This window comes from Procambarus clarkii, chromosome 40 (genome assembly GCF_040958095.1).
Source record: "Procambarus clarkii isolate CNS0578487 chromosome 40, FALCON_Pclarkii_2.0, whole genome shotgun sequence".
NCBI classification, from domain to species: Eukaryota; Metazoa; Arthropoda; class Malacostraca; order Decapoda; family Cambaridae; genus Procambarus; species Procambarus clarkii.
In genome coordinates, this window is record NC_091189.1 from 39,193,322 (window position 1) to 39,212,529 (window position 19,208).

Sequence of the window (19,208 nt, forward strand, 5' to 3'; positions counted from 1 at the left end):
GAGTTGAAATTAATGTAGATATATGACCGAACCTAACCAACCCTACCTAACCTAACCTAACGTATCCTTATAGGTTAGGTTCGGTTAGGTAGCCGAAAAAGTTAGGTTAGGTTAGGTTAGGTAGGTTAGGTAGTCGAAAAAACATTAATTCATGAAAACTTGGCTTATTTGGCAAATCGGGCCTTGCATAGTAGGCTGAGAAGTGCGTTCTGGCTATTAGGTATGACATATATATATATATATATATATATATATATATATATATATATATATATATATGTCGTACCTAGTAGCCAGAACTCACTTCTCATCCTACTATTCAAGGCCCGATTTGCCTAATAAGCCTAGTTTTCCTGAATTCATATATTTACTATAATTTTTTTCTTATGAAATGATAAAGCAACCCTTTTCTCTATGTATGAGGTCAATTTTTTTTTATTGGAGTTAAAATTAACGTAGATATATGACCGAACCTAACCAACCCTACCTAACCTAACCTAACCTATATTTATAGGTAAGGTTAGGTTAGGTAGCCAAAAAAAGGTAGGTTAGGTTAGGTTAGGTAGGTTAGGTAGACGAAAAAACATTAATTCATGAAAACTTGGCTTATTAGGCAAATCGGGCCTTGAATAGTAGGCTGAGAAGTGCGTTCTGGCTATTAGGTACGACATATATATATATATATATATATATATATATGTCGTACCTAGTAGCCAGAACTCACTTCTCAGCCTACTATTCAAGGCTTGATTTGCCTAATAAGCCAAGTTTTCCTGAATTAATATATTTACTACAATTTTTTTCTTATGAAATGGTAAAGCTACCCTTTTCACTATGTATGAGGTCAATTTTTTTTTATTGGAGTTAAAATTACCGTAGATATATGACCGAACCTAACCAACCCTACCTAACCTAACTTAACCTACATATATAGGTAAGGTTAGGTTAGGTAGCCAAAAAAAGCTAGGTTAGGTTAGGTTAGGTAGGTTAGGTAGACGAAAAAACATTAATTCATGAAAACTTGGCTTATTAGGCAAATCGGGCCTTGCATAGTAGGCTGAGAAGTGAGTTCTGGCTACTAGGTACGACATATATATATATATATATATATATATATATATATATATATATATATATATATATATATATATATATATATATATATATATATATATATATATATATATATATATGTCGTACCTAATAGCCAGAACGCACTTCTCAGCCTACTATTCAAGGCCCGATTTGCCTAATAAGCCAAGTTTTCATGAATTAATGTTTTTTCGTCTACCTAACCTACCTAACCTAACCTAACCTAGCTTTTTTTGGCTACCTAACCTAACCTTACCATTAAATATAGGTTAGGTTAGGTTAGGTAGGGTTGGTTAGGTTCGGTCATATATCTACGTTAGTTTTAACTCCAATAAAAAAAATTGACCTCATACATAGAGAAAAGGGTTGCTTTATCATTTCATAAGAAAAAAATTATAGTAAATATATTAATTCAGGAAAACTTGGCTTATTAGGCAAATCGGGCCTTGAATAGTAGGCTGAGAAATGAGTTCTGGCTACTAGGTACGACATATATATATATATATATATAATATATATGTCGTACCTAGTAGCCAGAACTCACTTCTCAGCCTACTATGCGCAGCCCAATTTGCCTATTAAGCCAAGTTTTCCTGAATTAATATATTTTCTCTAATTTTTTTCTTATGAAATTATAAAGCTACACATTTCATTATGTATGAGGTCAATTGTTTTTTTATTGGAGATAAAATTAGAGTAGATATATGACCGAACCTAACCAACCCTACCTAACCTAACCTAACCTATCTTTATAGGTTAGGTTAGGTTAGATAGCCAAAAAAGTTAGGTTAGGTTAGGTTAGGTAGGTTAGGTAGTCGAAAAACAATTAATTCATGAAAACCTGGCTTATTAGGCAAATGGGGCCTTGCATAGTAGGCTGAGAAGTGCGTTATGGCTACTAGGTACGACATATATATATATATATATATATATATATGTCGTACCTAATAGCCAGAACGCACTTCTCAGCCTACTATGCAAGGCCCGATTTGCCTAATAAGCCAAGTTTTCATGAATTAATGTTTTTTCGACTACCTAACCTACCTAACCTAACCTAACCTACCTTTTTCGGCAACCTAACCCAACCTAACCTATGAAGATAGGTTAGGTTAGGTTAGGTAGGGTTGGTTAGGTTCGGTCATATATCTACGTTAATTTTAACTACATTAAAAAAAATTGACCTCATACATAATGAAATGGGTAGCTTTATCATTTCATAAGAAAAAAAATAGAAAAAATATATTAATTCAGGAAAACTTGGCTTATTAGGCAAATCGGGCCTTGAATAGTAGGCCAAAAAGTGAGTTCTGGCTACTAGGTACGACATATATATATATATATATATATATATATATATATATATATATATATATATATATGTCGTACCTAGTAGCCAGAACGCACTTCTCAGCCTACTATGCAAGGGCCGATTTGCCTAATAAGCCAAGTTTTCATGAATTAATTGTTTTTCGACTACCTAACCTACCTAACCTAACCTAACCTAACTTTTTCGGCTACCTAACCAAACCTAACCTATAAAGATAGGTTAGGTTAGGTTAGGTAGGGTTGGTTAGGTTCGGTCATATATCTACGTTAATTTTAACTCCAATAAAAAAAAATTGACCTCATACATAATGAAATGGGTAGCTTTATCATTTCATAAGAAAAAAAATAGAAAAAATATATTAATTCAGGAAAACTTGGCTTATTAGGCAAATCGGGCCTTGAATAGTAGGCCAAAAAGTGAGTTCTGGCTACTAGGTACGACATATATATATATATATATATATATATATATATATATATATATATGTATATATATATATATATATATATATATATATATATATATATATATATATATATATATATATATATATATATATATATATATATATATATATATATATATATATACATATGTCGTACCTAGTAGCCAGAATGCACTTCTCGGCCTACTGTGCAAGGCCCGATTTGCCTAATAAGCCAAGTTTTCCTGAATTAAGATATTTTCTCTAATTTTTTTCTTATGAAATGATAAAGCTACCCATTTCATTATGTATGAAGTCAATTTTTTTTATTGGAGTACCACCTCTAGCTGGAAGAAGGGGGACCCATAGCCTCAGGGAAACCACGCATAACGCATTAGAGGGAATGTTTAGATCCCCTCCAATACAGTTTCTGTGTGCTTTTATTATTAACGTAGTTATATGACCGAACCTAACCAACCCTACCTAACCTAACCTAACCTATCTTTATAAGTTAGGTTAGGTTAGGTAGAAGAAAAAGTTAGGTTAGGTTAGGTTAGGTAGTCGAAAGACAATTAATTCATGAAAACTTGGCTTATTAGGCAAATTGGGCCTTGCATAGTAGGCAATTGCATCGTTGGTGCTCTTTTGGGACCGGAAGCCAAACTGGCAGGGGCTGAGTATGTCGAATTTTACGAGGTAGGAATAGAGCTGTTTGTAAATAATTGTTTTCAAATATTTTTGATAGAATGGGTGGATTTGATATTGGTCTATAATTGTTTATGTCTGCCGGATTGCTTCCTTTATGGACTGGCGTTACTCTTGCTTTTTGAGGATATCAGGGAAGGTGTGACACTCTATAGATTTGTTGAACAGTAGTGCTATGGGTCGGGCAAGGGCATGGGAGGCGCTCTTGTACACAATGGACGGAATTTCACTGGTGTTCCCTGCCTTGGTTTTTAGAGAGTGTATGATGGACACAACATCTGCCGGGCTGATTGGTGAAAGGAGAAGAGAGTTTGGATAGCTGCCTGAGAGATATGTGTTAATATGTGTCTGAGTCTGTGGGATTTTACTGGCAAGATTAGCACCAACCGATGAAAAGAAACTATTAAATTCATTTGCCATTTCTAAATCAGTTGACGGTATATATCCCCATCGTTGTAGAGTTTTATTTGGTTATGTGAGTGTTGTTTCGTTCCTAGGATACTAGAAATGGTTTTCCAAGTGCTTTTCATGTTGCCTTTTGCTTCACTGAATCTATTCACATAATATGCAAGTTTTGCCTTTCTTATGATACTGGTAAGCAATGATGAGTACCTTTTAGCTACTTCCCTTGAAACTAGGCCAATCCTAAGTTTCTTTTCATATTCATGTTTCTTGTTGATTGAGTTGAGAATCCACTTGTGAGCCACGGATTGTTTAATCTTTTGTCTATCTTGAGGTTATCTTGAGATGATTTCGGGGCTTTAGTGTCCCAGCGGCCCGGTCCTCGACCAGGCCTCCACCCCCAGGAAGCAGCCCGTGACAGCTGACTAACACCCAGGTACCTAATTTACTGCTAGGTAACAGGGGCATAGGGTGAAAGAAACTTTGCCCATTGTTTCTCGCCGGCGCCTGGGATCGAACCCAGGACCACAGGATAACAAGTCCAGCATGCTGTCCGCTCGGCCGACCCGCTCCCTACTTGTCAGTTACTTGCTTGGTAAGAAGGGGACAATGAAGGTTGTAGAGGCTTAATTAGAGTTTTGGAGAGGAAGAGGTTAGCTAATGAATTTATATCTTGGGTATTATTGAATTCAGAATCCCAGTTAATATTGTGAAGTGCATCTGTAAGATTGCCTAAAGCTGATTCACTGTGTAGCCTAAATGAAAGTTTCTTTGCTTTTTATTAGACCAAAGCTGGAATATGCAGCGGTTATATGGTGCTCATATCTTAAGAAGCACATCAACAAACTGGAAAAGGTGCAACGACATGCTACTAAGTGGCTCCCAGGAGGGGTTAGAGGCATTAAATATGCAAAAACTAGATGATAGAAGAAAAAGAGGCGATATGATCACTACGTTCAAAATAGTAACAGGAATCGATAAAATTGATAGGGAAGAATTCCTGAGACCCGGAACTTCAAGAACAAGAGGTCATAGATTTAAACTAACGAAACAAAGCTGCCGGAGAAATATACGAAAATTCACTTTTGTAAACAGAGTGGTAGACGTGTAACGGTTCTATTGTTACGTAAAGTATGGTGACAAATAAACACAGACACTAAGATACTATATATATATTTGGTCGAATATACAGAAGTACACCGGTGATACTTTGGTGTGAGTTGAGCGCACTGAGCGTCGGTACAGTATCTCGCAAGTGTCTGCTCTAGACCACACTTGAAAGTAGACTAGTTAATGTTTGCTATTCTTGCTGCTTATATTGCTCGGGCAACACCTCACCGTGTTGCCCGGGCAACGCCTCACCTCATTCATCTCCAAAGGTTGACAGGAATATTAACACTATATTTGGAGCGAGTATATTATTGGGATAATCTACTCGCTACAGAACTCCCCCTCCCAGGGGATGAAAGGAAAAATACTTGATCAAGGAACTTAGCTGGTCGGTGAATTGTACGCCCTGCTCGCGTTACATAACCATCAAAGTTAACTTCCTCCTCTTCGCTGATGTCATCTAACTGGGGTCGTAGGGTGGGAGGTCGCACAGGATCGTCCGTCGTCGTAGGATCAGGTTGTGGTGCGGCTGGTAACTGGGGTTGTAGGGTGGGAGGTCGTACAGGATCGTCCGTTGTCGTAGGTGGCGGTGCGGCTGGTAACTGGGGTCGAAAAGTGAACTGCGTAGTTGGCGGATGTGTCTCTGGATTTAGCAGTGTCGCAGACGAAGCCTGGAGCAGAGCAGAGAGCTGAGTGAGGCCGGAGTCGTGGAGCTCTATGTGGGAGAGCGTGGCGGCTCGATTGAGAATTGTGAGTGTCTAAACTCGGGGAGCGAGAGCGTGGCGGCTCGATGCGGTCGTAGTCTCCCAGCAAACAATTTTAGGTTGCCACAACATATCTGGAAAGTATTTGAAAGTATTGGAAACGTTTGTTTTATCGTATCAGATACGATATTGTGTGTGGACTTAAATAGGTTTCCAAAACTTATAACCAAGACATATGTATCTAACACTAATTTGAGATGTTGTGGCAACTTTACACTCTTAACATGAGTCATTCATAATCCATTCATATACCAATATGAATCTCTTATGAAAGGTTTGAGCCAATAATCTGAACCCTTTTCACATCTTTGTGTTTAAAGTTAAATTTCTTGAAATTAAATTATATTTTATATTATATTATTTTTATTATATTTTATATTATATTATTATTTTCAATTTAAATATTAAAACCAATTTAAGGGTAAAAAAAATCTAATAATTTATATTTCTTTTATTATTTACTAACAATTATAATTATTTACTAACGGAGAGAGGGGAGGCTGTACGGCGGAGAGTGGCGGCTGTGGCGGACAGTGGCGGCGGTGGCGGATAGTGGCGGCGGGCGGACAGTGGCGGCGGGCGGACAGTGGCGGCGGCGGGCGGACAGTGGCGGCGGGCGGACAGTAGCGGCGGTGGCGGATAGTGGCGGCGGGGGGACAGTGGCGGCGGTGGCGGATAGTGGCGGCGGGCAGACAGTGGCGGCGGGCGGACAGTGGCGGCGGGCGGACAGTGGCGGCTGTGGCGGATAGTGGCGGCGGGCGGACCGTGGCGGCTTTGGCGGCGGTGGTGGACAGTGGCGGCGGGCGGACAGTGGCGGCGGCGGGCGGACAGTGGCGGCGGCGGGCGGACAGTGGCGGCGGCGGGCGGACAGTGGCAGCGGCGGGCGGACAGTGGTGGCGGCGGGCGGACAGTGGTGGCGGCGGGCGGACAGTGGAGGCGGCGGGCGGACAGTGGCGGCGGCGGGCGGACAGTGGTGGCGGCGGGCGGACAGTGGTGGCGGCGGGCGGACAGTGGTGGCGGCGGGCGGACAGTGGTGGCGGTGGCAGACAGTGGTGGCGGTGGCAGACAGTGGTGGCGGTGGCGGACAGTGGTGGCGGTGGCGGATAGTGGCAGCGGGCGGACAGTGGCGGCGGGCGGACAGTGGCGGCTGTGGCGGATAGTGGCGGCGGGCGGACAGTGGCGGCGGGCGAACAGTGGCGGCGGTGGCGGCGGTGGCGGATAGTGGCGGCGGGCGGACAGGGCGGCGGCGGGCGGACAGTGGCGGCGGGCGGACAGTGGCGGCGGGAGGACAGTGGCGGCTGTGGCGGATAGTGGCGGCAGGCGGACTGTGGCGGCTTTGGCGGCGGTGGTGGACAGTGGCGGCGGGCGGACAGTGGCGGCGGCGGGCGGACAGTGGCAGCGGCGGGCGAACAGTGGCGGCGGCGGGCGGACAGTGGAGGCGGCGGGCGGACAATGGAGGCGGCGGGCGGACAGTGGAGGCGGCAGGCAGACAGTGGTGGCGGCGGGCGGACAGTGGTGGCGGCGGGCGGACAGTGGTGGCGGCGGGCGGACAGTGGTGAGTAGTAGGGTGTACGACTCACAGACGATATTTTTTTTTCCGGCCAGATATCGTCTGTGAGTCGTACGACTCAAAGACGATATTTTGTTTCTGGGAAATATCGTGTCTGTGAGCCAGGGTTTTGAGGTTCCAATATCTCGCGTGTGAGCCAGGGTTTTCAGGTAAATTTTGTGTCACAGATTTTAGAAGTATGGAATTCTTATGAGAAAATAATTTCCGAGACTTAGAAGTTTGTTAAGGCCTTATGGGAGAAATTCAAATAACGTGTGTAGCACTTTAGGGCTTCCAGGAGAACTCTACGGACATATTTTACATGTTTTCAACTTACAAAATCGTCTATGTAAGCCTTAGTTATTCATATAAATTTAGAAAATCACCTGTGTAAGTCATGGTTTTCAAGTCTCGTACATCACACCCCCCTCCCTCCCCCCCTTACCTCGCAATCTCTCGCGTCACCTTTATTTACTTTGCGCCCAGCCAGCCAGCCAGTCGGCTCTTAATCTTATCTTATCTTCATAATATCTGGACCGTCCCTCCTCTCTCTCTCTCTCTCTCCTTTCATTCAGTTCAACTATTTTCCAACATCGTATGTTTGCTCCTTTTCATTAAGCAAGTCAGTTTTACACAAATAAATCATGTTAGTAAGCAAGTTCTAGCTCACGTTCCCCACCTTAGTCCCCTGTCGTATAATGAATACTATCATTCCAATCCCTCTAAAATTTAAAAATAATCATATTTCAAATGTAGGTCAATACAGTAATTAGTTACCAAGCTCCAGCGCTTGTCCTCCGCCTTAGCTCTCTCTCGTATCTTCGTTAGTATCAGTCCAATTTCCCTGAAATTTCTACCCTCTGTATTTCAGACATAGTTTAGTAAATGCAAACAATTATCAAACTCTAGCCCTTGTCCCCAGCTTAGTTCATTTGTACAAAATCATTAGTAACAGTCCAAATTCCCTGAGATTTTTAGCCTCTGTATTTCAGACACCGTAAATAAGATCAAAACAGTTACCAAGCTCCAGCTCTTGTCCTCCGCCTTAGCTCTCTCTCGTATCTTCGTTAGTAACAGATCAATTCCCCTGAAATTTCTACCCTCTGTATTTCAGACACCGTAAATAAGATCAAAATAGTTATCGAGCTCCAGCTCTCGTCCCCGCCTTAATTCTCTTTCGTATCTTTGTAAATAACCCATCAATTTCCCTAAAATTAAAAGCAGACATACTTCAAAGTTAGTAAATAAGATCAAGTCAGTTACTGAGCTCCAGCTCTCGTCCCCCACCCTCTTCCACCCTCAAGTCTTTGTAAATAAACCATCAATTTCCCCCGAAATTTTTACCCTCTGTATTTCAGACATAGTAAATATGAAGTAAACAATTATAAAACTCTAGCTCTTGTCCTCTGTCCAAGCTCACTTTTGTAAATTCATTACTCTCAGTCCAAATCACCCAACTACATTTTCAGACATAGTAAATAAAAACCAGTTCAGTTATCAAGTTTCAACTCTTGTGCCCCAGCTTAGTTCATTTTGTACAAGTTCTTTATTTCCAACTATATCACATGAGATTTAAGATCACCTTATTTTCTAACGTAGTAAAATTAATCAGGGCATTAACCAAGCTCCATTCCCTCAGCCTTAGATCATCAGACATAAATATTTTCGATCAAGTCCGTCTCCAGCTTAACTCTTACCCTTTCCCTCCCTTACTTTCTCATCCCCAACGTATCAAAACCTTCAATAATCATACTGTATTTGCATATTTTCTCTATATTCAGCTGTGTTCTTCACATTTTGTCCATGTTTTCTGTGTTCACTCCATGTTCTTCAAATGTTCACAGTCCCATTCAGTTCATATTTTCACAAGTATCTCCATTTTTTCTGTAATCTTTCTCTTAGTCTCATTACTTTCTCTACAAATTCTAGTCATATTTTCTATGTTTTCATGTTCATCACATGTTCTCTTTACAACTTTTATACTCAATATTCATGCTAACTTCCATATTTGTGTTCTTTGCAATATTCATGTTCCTCTACAAGTTCATGTTCCTCACAAGATCACTTCGTTTTTTCACCTTCACTTACATGTTTTCTACATTCTTTGTCATATTCTCCATGTTCTTCACAAGTCCATTGTTCATTCTTTGTATTCCCTATTCTCCTTATCATGTTTTCATGTTCACTGTATTCATCAACTTTTCTTACATGTGTTCTTTGCCATGTTCCCCATATGTTCTCTGGGTTTTTCCCCTTACATGTTATCTAACGTTCCTTAACTAAAAAAATCTTTCACCAATCAACTAAAAACATAGTCACTTTCGTCATTTCTCAACTAAACTTATTATCCAGTCAACTAAAAATAGTCAGAAATAGCCTCGTTCAACACTGTTCTTAACTAAAACAACCTTTCTCTTAGCTAAAAATTGTCAAAGGAAACTTCTTTCAGCACTTTCTTAACAGTCGCTATGTTTCATCAAGAAAAAATTGTCAAAGGAAACTTTCCAAAACTGTTCATAACTAGCTTTTATCCATCGTCAATCAACTAAAAATAATAACTTTAATCATTTCTTAACTAAACATATTCCCCATTCATCAGAAAAATAACCGTGTTCATCATGTTTCATTGTCATTTCTTAACTAAAATTATCTGCCAATCATCAGAAAAAGTCATGTTCATCATGTTTAAGCTTTTGCTCAACTAAAAGTATTCATCGATCAACTAAAAATAGTTACTTCATCATGTTTCCTTGTCATTTCTTAACTGAAATATCACTTCTCTCATCTGAAAATAGTCAGGATTAACCTCATTCAACACCGTTCTTAACTAAAACAGCCTTTCGCTTAGCTAAAAATTGTCAAAGGAATCTTTTCAGCACTGTTCATAACTAACTTTATCCATCGTCAAGTAAGAAAATATAGTCAAAGATATCTATCATCGTCGTTCTTAACTGACATTTATACTTTGTGGAGCACTAAAATAGTCAAATGTAACTTTTTCAACACTTTCGTAACTAAAATTATATGTCGCTAAGTAAGAAAAATAGTCAAAGGTGCTCTCCGTTACACCAAAGTTACTCTTCGAGAAATCAAAGACGCTCTTCAATACATCAAGGACTTACTCAAAGACACCAAAGTTACACTCTAAGACATCCTTCGAGACATCAAAGACTTCCTTAAGACTTCAATGGGACTCTTCCATTCATCAAAGACATTCTCTAAGCCCTCAAAGTTGTTTCAAAGACATCAAAGTTATTCCCAGAGTCATCAAAAAGTTATTCTTCGAAACATAAAATTTGCTCTGTAAGATATCTTCGTTCATCAAACTTATTCTCAGAGATATCTAAAGTTATTCTCAGAACAATCAAAAGTTATTATAAGACAACAAAAGTTATTCTCAGAGCTACCCAAAGCTATTCTCAGGGTCACCTTCGTTCATCAGAGAAACTTTCAAAACATCTTTGTTCAACAAACTTGTTTTCAAAGTCATCAAAAGTTAATCTAAGACATCTGCTTTCATCAAAGTTATTTTCAGAGACATCTAAAGTTATTATGTAAGACATAAAAGTTATTCTCAGAGTCATCAAATGTTCTTCTCTAAGACATCAAAGATATTTTCAGAGACATCTAAAGTTAATTTCTGTTATAAAAGATATTTTCAGAGACATCTAAAGTTAATTTCTGTTATAAAAGTTATTCTCAGAGACATCTAAAGTTAATCTTAGAGTTATCAAATGTAATCTCTAACTCTCTTTTGTTCATCAAAGTTGATCTCAGAGTTAACAAAGGTAATCTCTAACTCACTCTCGTTCATCAAAGTTGTTTCAAAGACATCAAAGTTATTCAAAGAGCTAACAAAAGTTATTCTCAGAGTCACCTTCGTTCTTCATAGAAACTTTCCAAAACATCTTTATTCATCAAAGTTATTCTCAGAGGCATAAAAGTCATTCTCAGAGCTATCAAACTTGTTCTCAAAGTCATCAAACTTATTCACAGAGTCATCAAAGTTAATCTAAGACATCTTCTTTCATCAAAGTTATTTTCAGAGACATCTAAAGTTATTCTCAGAGCTATCAAACTTGTTCTCAGAGTCATCAAATGTTATTCTCGAAGTCATCAAAGTTATTTTCAGAGACATCTAAAGTTAATTTCTATGTTATAAAGTTATTCTCAGAGACATCTAAAGTTAATCTTGGTCATCAAAGTTGTTCTCTAAACATCAATGTTGTTCTCCAAGACATCAAAGATGTTCTCAAAATCATAAAAGTTATTCCCAGAGCTATCAAAGTTAATCTCAGAGTTATCCAAAGATATTCTCATGTCCACAAAAAGTTATTCCAAGAGACGTCAAAGTTGTTTCAAAGACATCAAAGTTAATCTCAGAGTTATCCAAAGGCATTCTCAGAGACATCTAAAGTTATTCTCTAAGACATCAAAGTTGTTCTAAGAGTTATCAAAAGTTATTCTCAGTCATGATATGTTATTCTCTAACTCACTTCCATTCATCAAAGACATTCTCTAAGTCCTGAAAGTTATTCTCTAAGACAACAAAGTCTTTCTCAGAGCTACCAAAGATGTTCTCTAAATCATAAAAGTTAATCTTAACTCACCTTCGTTCATTAGAGAAACTTTCCAATCCATATTCGTTGACCAGAGTTATTCTCAGAGTCATCAAAGCGATCTCTAATTCATCTTCGTTCTCCAAAGTTGTTCTCTAAGACACCTTCATTCATCAAAGAAACTCTCCTTCTTCCATCATGTTATTCTTTAAGACATCTTCAGTCATAAAATTTTCTCTCCAAAATGTAACTAGTTCAGCTTTTCATACCAAACCTGCATTTCTGTTAAAACATATTTTCTTAGTTGCTTTACCCTAAAACTGTTCTCTGAACTACACTGTTCAAACCTACGTAACCTATCCTCTCCACCCAATGTTACTTAGTTAACGTAACGTTCCTAAACCTAGCTTTACCTATCCTAACATACCTTACCTTACCTTCCCTATCTTACCTAACTTTACCTATCCTAACATAACTTACCTTACCTTCCCTAACTTAACCTAACTTTACCTATCCTAACTTAACTTGCCTTTCATAACCTAACTTTACCTATCCTAACATAACTTACCTTACCTTCCCTATCTTACCTAACTTTACCTATCCTAACATAACTTACCTTACCTTCCCTAACTTAACCTAACTTTACCTATCCTAACTTAACTTACCTAACTTATTCTGCTTAACATAACTTACCTTACCTTCCCTATCTTACCTAACTTTACCTATCCTAACTTAACTTACCTAACTTATTCTGCTTAACATAACTTACCTTACCTTCCCTATCTTACCTAACTTTACCTATCCTATCCTAACCTAACTTGTCTTACCTAACTTAATCTTACTTTCCCAAACTGATGTATCCTAACTTATCTAGTCCAACCAGACATGATCTAACTTAAGTATTCCTTCTTGTCTTTGTGTTTCGTCAATCATTGTCTCATATTCATTTACTCATTTCATTAGTTAATTTCTCAAATGGTCACTTATGCATTTCAAGTGCTATTTGTTAGAGATTGGATATTTAAGCATTTCAAAGGATTATAATTTCTCAAATGGACGTTTTTGCATTTCAAGTGCTATTTGTTAGAGATTGGATATTTAAGCATTTCAAAGGATTTTTGTTATATATGGGAACTTACTCGTTTCAAGGGCTAATTTCTCAAATGGACGTTTTTGCATTTCAAGTGCTATTTGTTAGAGATTGGATATTTAACCATTTCAAAGGATTTTTTGTTATATATGGGAACTTACTCGTTTCAAGGGCTAATTTCTCAAATGGTCATTTTTTGCAGATCAAGGGTTATTTGTTAAAGTTCATCAAGTTGCCCATAAGTTGTATTTAGTAGGTTCTATCTTATGTTCTTATTCCCCAACCCCTTAACCTAACCTCTTGTAATCTTAGTGTATTTAGTAGGTTCTATCTTATGTTCTTATTCCCCAACCCTTTAACCTAACCTCTTGTAATCTTAGTGTATTGTGTTTTTTGACATATTTGTTGAATATATTATCCTTTTCCTAACCTTTCAGATGTAGTTTTGTTTCTCCTTTTGTATATTTTTACCCAAACCCACCATCCCACTTAACCTTCTTTCCTTCTTTTACTTTGTTTTCACATATAAGTTCATTCTTTATCATAGTAATAATCAAATTACAATAGTAAAGAATCAGATCTACTAAGACTTGAAATTGAGAAACAAGAGCTCAAGGGAGTGAGAGCATGAAAGAAGAGCAAGGAGTAAGAGAGAGGGGGCGGAAGAAAATGGGACCAAAGAAGAGAGAATGAGAGAGAGTGTGGGCATGGGAGCACTAAGACTTGAATTGAGAAAAAGAAAAACTAAGTGAATGAGAATGAGGGTGTGAGAATGGGAGCAATAAGACTTGAATTTGAGAAACAAGAGAGCATTTGAGCAAATGAGGGAGAGAGAGGGGGAGGAAGAGAGAGAATAAGGGAGAGAGATAGAAAAGGAGGGTTAGAAGGAGTAGGAGAATCAAAGTAAAGAAGGAAAGATGGTTTGGGTAAAAATATACAAAAAGGAGAAACAAAGCTACATCTGAAAGGTTAGGAAAAGGATAATATATTCAACAAACTACATCTGAAAGGTTAGGAAAAGGATAATATATTCAACAAACTACATCTGAAAGGTTAGGTTAAAGGGTTGGGGAATAAGAACATAAGATAGAACCTACTAAATACACTAAGATTACAAGAGGTTAGGTTAAGGGGTTGGGGAATAAGAACATAAGATAGAACCTACTAATTTCTCAAATGGTCATTTTTTGCAGATCAAGGGTTATTTGTTAAAGTTCTTCAAGTTGCCCATAAGTTGTATTTAGTAGGTTCTATCTTATGTTCTTATTCCCCAACCCCTTAACCTAACCTCTTGTAATCTTAGTGTATTTAGTAGGTTCTATCTTATGTTCTTATTCCCCAACCCTTTAACCTAACCTTTCAGATGTAGTTTGTTGAATATATTATCCTTTTCCTAACCTTTCAGATGTAGTTTGTTGAATATATTATCCTTTTCCTAACCTTTCAGATGTAGCTTTGTTTCTCCTTTTTGTATATTTTTACCCAAACCATCTTTCCTTCTTTACTTTGATTCTCCTACTCCTTCTAACCCTCCTTTTCTATCTCTCTCCCTTATTCTCTCTCTTCCTCCCCCTCTCTCTCCCTCATTTGCTCAAATGCTCTCTTGTTTCTCAAATTCAAGTCTTATTGCTCCCATTCTCACACCCTCATTCTCATTCACTTAGTTTTTCTTTTTCTCAATTCAAGTCTTAGTGCTCCCATGCCCACACTCTCTCTCATTCTCTCTTCTTTGGTCCCATTTTCTTCCGCCCCCTCTCTCTTACTCCTTGCTCTTCTTTCATGCTCTCACTCCCTTGAGCTCTTGTTTCTCAATTTCAAGTCTTAGTAGATCTGATTCTTTACTATTGTAATTTGATTATTACTATGATAAAGAATGAACTTATATGTGAAAACAAAGTAAAGAAGGAAAGAAGGTTAAGTGGGATGGTGGGTTTGGGTAAAAATATACAAAAGGAGAAACAAAACTACATCTGAAAGGTTAGGAAAAGGATAATATATTCAACAAATATGTCAAAAAACACAATACACTAAGATTACAAGAGGTTAGGTTAAAGGGTTGGGGAATAAGAACATAAGATAGAACCTACTAAATACACTAAGATTACAAGAGGTTAGGTTAAGGGGTTGGGGAATAAGAACATAAGATAGAACCTACTAAATACAACTTATGGGCAACTTGATGAACTTTAACAAATAACCCTTGATCTGCAAAAAATGACCATTTGAGAAATTAGCCCTTGAAACGAGTAAGTTCCCATATATAACAAAAAATCCTTTGAAATGGTTAAATATCCAATCTCTAACAAATAGCACTTGAAATGCAAAAACGTCCATTTGAGAAATTAGCCCTTGAAACGAGTAAGTTCCCATATATAACAAAAATCCTTTGAAATGCTTAAATATCCAATCTCTAACAAATAGCACTTGAAATGCAAAAACGTCCATTTGAGAAATTATAATCCTTTGAAATGCTTAAATATCCAATCTCTAACAAATAGCACTTGAAATGCATAAGTGACCATTTGAGAAATTAACTAATGAAATGAGTAAATGAATATGAGACAATGATTGACGAAACACAAAGACAAGAAGGAATACTTAAGTTAGATCATGTCTGGTTGGACTAGATAAGTTAGGATACATCAGTTTGGGAAAGTAAGATTAAGTTAGGTAAGACAAGTTAGGTTAGGATAGGATAGGTAAAGTTAGGTAAGATAGGGAAGGTAAGGTAAGTTATGTTAAGCAGAATAAGTTAGGTAAGTTAAGTTAGGATAGGTAAAGTTAGGTAAGATAGGGAAGGTAAGGTAAGTTATGTTAAGCAGAATAAGTTAGGTAAGTTAAGTTAGGATAGGTAAAGTTAGGTTAAGTTAGGGAAGGTAAGGTAAGTTATGTTAGGATAGGTAAAGTTAGGTAAGATAGGGAAGGTAAGGTAAGTTATGTTAGGATAGGTAAAGTTAGGTTATGAAAGGCAAGTTAAGTTAGGATAGGTAAAGTTAGGTTAAGTTAGGGAAGGTAAGGTAAGTTATGTTAGGATAGGTAAAGTTAGGTAAGATAGGGAAGGTAAGGTAAGGTATGTTAGGATAGGTAAAGCTAGGTTTAGGAACGTTACGTTAACTAAGTAACATTGGGTGGAGAGGATAGGTTACGTAGGTTTGAACAGTGTAGTTCAGAGAACAGTTTTAGGGTAAAGCAACTAAGAAAATATGTTTTAACAGAAATGCAGGTTTGGTATGAAAAGCTGAACTAGTTACATTTTGGAGAGAAAATTTTATGACTGAAGATGTCTTAAAGAATAACATGATGGAAGAAGGAGAGTTTCTTTGATGAATGAAGGTGTCTTAGAGAACAACTTTGGAGAACGAAGATGAATTAGAGATCGCTTTGATGACTCTGAGAATAACTCTGGTCAACGAATATGGATTGGAAAGTTTCTCTAATGAACGAAGGTGAGTTAAGATTAACTTTTATGATTTAGAGAACATCTTTGGTAGCTCTGAGAAAGACTTTGTTGTCTTAGAGAATAACTTTCAGGACTTAGAGAATGTCTTTGATGAATGGAAGTGAGTTAGAGAATAACATATCATGACTGAGAATAACTTTTGATAACTCTTAGAACAACTTTGATGTCTTAGAGAATAACTTTAGATGTCTCTGAGAATGTCTTTGGATAACTCTGAGATTAACTTTGATGTCTTTGAAACAACTTTGACGTCTCTTGGAATAACTTTTTGTGGACATGAGAATATCTTTGGATAACTCTGAGATTAACTTTGATAGCTCTGGGAATAACTTTTATGATTTTGAGAACATCTTTGATGTCTTGGAGAACAACATTGATGTTTAGAGAACAACTTTGATGACCAAGATTAACTTTAGATGTCTCTGAGAATAACTTTATAACATAGAAATTAACTTTAGATGTCTCTGAAAATAACTTTGATGACTTCGAGAATAACATTTGATGACTCTGAGAACAAGTTTGATAGCTCTGAGAATAACTTTAGATGTCTCTGAAAATAACTTTGATGAAAGAAGATGTCTTAGATTAACTTTTGATGACTTTGAAAACAAGTTTGATGAACAAAGATGTTTTGAAAGTTTCTCTGACGAACGAAGGTGACTCTGAGAATAACTTTTATGTCTTAGAGAAGAACATTGATGGTTTAGAGAGAATATCTTTGATGAAAAATGATGTCTTAGATTAACTTTGATGACTCTGTGAATAAGTTTGATGACTTCGAGAACAAGTTTGATAGCTCTGAGAATGACTTTTATGCCTCTGAGAATAACTTTGATGAATAAAGATGTTTTGGAAAGTTTCTCTGAAGAACGAAGGTGACTCTGAGAATAACTTTTGTTAGCTCTTTGAATAACTTTGATGAACGAGAGTGAGTTAGAGATTACCTTTGTTAACTCTGAGATCAACTTTTATGTCTTAGAGAAGAACATTGATGGTTTAGAGAGAATATCTTTGATGAAAAATGATGTCTTAGATTAACTTTGATGACTCTGTGAATAAGTTTGATGACTTTGAGAACAAGTTTGATAGCTCTGAGAATGACTTTTATGCCTCTGAGAATAACTTTGATGAATAAAGATGTTTTGGAAAGTTTCTCTGAAGAACGAAGGTGACTCTGAGAATAACTTTTGTTAGCTCTTTGAATAACTTTGATGAACGAGAGTGAGTTAGAGATTACCTTTGTTAACTCTGAGATCAACTTTGATGAACAAAAGAGAGTTAGAGATTACATTTGATAACTCTAAGATTAACTTTAGATGTCTCTGAGACAAACTTTTATAACATAGAAATTAACTTTAATGACCAAAAGTGAGTTAGAGAATACCTTTTGATGACTCCGAGAATAATTTTGATAGCTCTGAGAATGACTTTTGTTGTCTTGGAATAACTTTTGATTGTGCTGAGAATAACTTTGAGGGCTTAGAGAATGTCTTTGATGAATGGAGGAGTCCCATTGAAGTCTTTGATGTCTCGAAGGATGTCTTAGAGTGTAACTTTGGTGTCTTTGAGTAAGTCCTTGATGTATTGAAGAGTGTCTTTGATTTCTCGAAGAGTAACTTTGGTGTAACGGAGAGCACCTTTGACTATTTTTCTTACTTAGCGACATATAATTTTAGTTACGAAAGTGCTGAAAAAGTTACATTTGACTATTTTTCTTACTTAGCGACATATAATTTTAGTTACGAAAGTGTTGAAAAAGTTACATTTGACTATTTTAGTGCTCCACAAAGTATAAAGGGCAGTTAAGAACGACGATGATAGATATCTTTGACTATATTTTCTTACTTGACGATGGATAAAGTTAGTTATGAACAGTGCTGAAAGATTCCTTTGACAATTTTTAGCTAAGCGAAAGGCTGTTTTAGTTAAGAACGGTGTTGAATGAGGTTAATCCTGACTATTTTCAGATGAGAGAAGTGATATTTCAGTTAAGAAATGACAAGGAAACATGATGAAGTAACTATTTTTAGTTGATCGATGAATACTTTTAGTTGAGCAAAAGCCAAAACATGATGAACATGACTTTTTTCTGATGATTGGCAGATAATTTTAGTTAAGAAATGACAATGAAACATGATGAACACGGTTATTTTCTGATGAATGGGGAATAAGTTTAGTTAAGAAATGATGAAAGTTATTATTTTTAGTTGATTGACGATGGATAAAAGCTAGTTATGAACAGTTTTGGAAAGTTTCCTTTGACAATTTTTCTTGATGAAACATAGCGCCTGTTAAGAAAGTGCTGAAAAAAGTTTCCTTTGACAATTTTTAGCTAAGAGAAAGGTTGTTTTAGTTAAGAACAGTGTTGAACGAGGCTATTTCTGACTATTTTTAGTTGACTGGATAATAAGTTTAGTTGAGAAATGACGAAAGTGACTATGTTTTTAGTTGATTGGTGAAAGATTTTTTAGTTAAGGAACGTTAGATAACATGTAAGGGGAAAAACCTAGAGAACATATGGGGAACATGGCAAAGAACATATGTAAGAAAAGTTGATGAATACAGTGAACATGCTGGGAATATGAACTTACAGAGAACATGAAAACATGATAAGGAGAATAGGGAATACAAAGAATGAACAATGGACTTGTGAAGAACATGGAGAATATGACAAAGAATGTAGAAAACATGTAAGTGAAGGTGAAAAACGAAGTGATCTTGTGAGG